This window comes from Dipodomys ordii, unplaced genomic scaffold (genome assembly GCF_000151885.1).
Source record: "Dipodomys ordii isolate 6190 unplaced genomic scaffold, Dord_2.0 Scaffold6, whole genome shotgun sequence".
Taxonomy (NCBI): Eukaryota; Metazoa; Chordata; class Mammalia; order Rodentia; family Heteromyidae; genus Dipodomys; species Dipodomys ordii.
Genome location: NW_012267222.1, coordinates 18,673,922 through 18,676,836, shown reverse-complemented (window position 1 = coordinate 18,676,836; position 2,915 = coordinate 18,673,922).

Sequence of the window (2,915 nt, the reverse complement as noted above, 5' to 3'; positions counted from 1 at the left end):
TGCTCAAGGCTAGCACCCTAGCAGCTTCACATCTGGCTTTTTGGTGAGATAAGAGTCTCATGGAGGGCTGGGAAGGTGGCTCAGTGGTAGAGTGCTTGCCTTGCATGCCTGAGGCCCTGGGTTCGATTCCTCAGCACCACATAAGCAAAAAGAAAAAAGCTGGAAGTGGTGCTGTGGCTCAAGTGGTGGAGCACTAGCCTTGAGCTGAAGAGCTGAGGGACAGCGCCCAGGCCCAGAGTTCAGACCCCACGACTGGACGCCCCCCAAAAAAAAAGTCTCATGGACTTTCCTTCCCTGGATGGCTTTGAAGCACGATCCTCAGATCCTAGCTTCCTGAATGGCTAGGATGACAGGCATGAGCCACTAGCACCTGCTTGGGTGCTTTGTATTTTTCTCTAAGCATCTGACCTTGTTTCCTCAGGACTGTTTTAACATAACACACCCACCACTCTTCTACCTATCTATCCATTCATCCTCCACCCAACCATTCACCACCCATCTATCCATCCATCTACTACCATCCATCCACCCACTAACATCTGTCCACCACCTATCCATTCACCCATACCTTCCTCCAACCATCACCTACCCACCATCCATCCATCCATCCATCCATCCATCCATCCATCCATCCATCCATCCATCTATCCATCATCTATCTATCTATCTATCTTTATCATCTAACTACCTACCTACCTACTTATCTATCTATCTATCTATCTATCTATCTATCTATCTATCTATCTATCTATCTATCTATCTATCTATCTATCTATCTATCTATCTATCTATCTTTATCATCTAACTACCTACCTACCTACTTACCTACCTATTTACCTACCTACCTACCTATCTGCCTATCTACCTACCTACCTATGCATCCATGTAGCCTCCATCCATCCATCCATCCATCATGCATGCAGGCCAGACATCCATCCTCAAATGTTTGAAGTGCTCCACAAACACTTATCAAAGCCAGAGGTGGAATTGTGGCTCAGGTGGCAGGGTGCCAAGCAAGAGTGAAAGGTTCTGAGTTCAAGCCCCAGAACTAGCACAACACAACAAAATCATTTCCACAGTGGATAATCTCTCTCTTCTCTTGCTTTCTCTTACACACACACAAATACCATTAGAAGACTATACAACACAAATATGGTGGTCAAGTATATGCAACTTTTAATTTTCTTCTTCATATATTATTATTATTAGTCATGGTACTTGAACTCTGGGTCTGAGTGCTGTCCCTTAGCTCTTCAGCTCAAGGCAAGCGCTCTATCACTTGAGCCACAGAGCCACTTCCAGTTTTCTGGTGGTAGTTGGAGTTAAGAGTCTCACGGTCTTTCCTGCCTGGGCTGGCTTTGAACCACTGTCCTTGGATCTCAGCCTCCTGAGTAGCCAGGATTACAGGCGTGAGCCACTGGTGACCAGCATTCTTTATACTTTCTTTTTTTTATTGTGAGAATACTGTACAGAAGAGTTACAATTACATGGGCAAGATAACGAGTACATTTCTTATCAAGCATTGTTGCCTCCTCTTTGGTTCCCCTTCCTCTTTATACTTTCTTATATGCTGCTTTCAATGAACAAACAATGGAGTTCTTTGCATAAGGAAGATGTCCGTGCTCCTCAGCCCAGAGTTGGATCTCGAGCTGTGCAATCCTGTTCCCAAGCTTTTCTCACCAGGGGGCTGCGCTGGGTGAGACATGAGACCACTTGAGAAAGGCTCTGCCCTCAATGGTTACACAAGAACAATGCAGACAACTTCACAGCATGGCTGTAAGAATGAAAGATAACGCAAGGAAAGCTTGGGAAGGAGATTTTCTTTCTTCCCTCCCTTCCTCTCTCCCTCCCTTCTCTCCTTCCCTTTTTTATTTCCTTCCTTCATCCCCCTTTCCTTCTCGGGTAACCCAAATTGGCCCTGAACTTTCCAGCCTCTTACTTCAGCCTCCCCAGAGCTGGGATTACAGGTATGCCCCACCATGCCCAGCCAGGAGAGGGATTTTCAAAAATGGAACCAGTGCTGCCCAACGTAAAGTTCCCTTCTCTCTAGTTGGCCCAAGGTGTTTCCTGGAGCTTTCTTCTGCCACCTCTGGAGTCTGGACACCGGGGGCTGTCACCTGTGGGGATCATCTAGTGAGATGAGTCAGGTAGAGCTGGATAAAGCGTTGCTCTATCACTTGGTAGCAGCGTGACCTGAGCCGTGGTGATTGGTGCGGTCAGGTGAGGAGACCCAGATGGCATCTGGCATTTCTCCTGGGCTGTGCCAGCCTCTCCCCACGTACCTGGTGGCAGAGTCTGGTCATTTGAGCAGCCTTCACAGGCCTGGGGGACACTGAGTCATGGAGGGCTCAAATGGTTGACATTTCTCCCTGATTTTAGGCAGAGTGGGATTTGAACCCCTGGCAGTCTGAGTTCTGGATCCCCCCTGATGTCTGGGCACAAGAGATCAGATGTGCAAACTGCTTAGCTGGTGCCTGGCTCATAGTCAGTCCTCAGAAGCGCTGATGTGGTCACAGTGTGGGCTTGGGATGGAGCTGAGCTGGAGGGCAGGGGTAAGTAGAGGTGGGGCTCAGTCAGTCTCCTGTTGGAAGCTGAGCCGGGCGCTACCCAGCCCCCACCCACCCCCCACCCCCAACACCTCCTTTTCTATCTTGCAAGAGGCCTAGAGCGCCTCCTCCCTGGCCTCCTGGGTTGACAGCAGGGAGTAGGGAGGACTGGGCGTGGAGCCAGGAGGTGGGGACCAGGCTCGGGCAGGCTAACCAGGTTGCAGGGTGAAATTAAAAGGGAGGAGGAGAGCAGCAGCCCGTCAAAGCTCGCACTCCTAGCTGGCATCCAGGTGCCCAGGAGAAGGAGCTGGGAGCCGGGGCGCAAGGCCACCGGGCACCTGACAGGAGGCTGTGGGAGCCGGGCCCAGG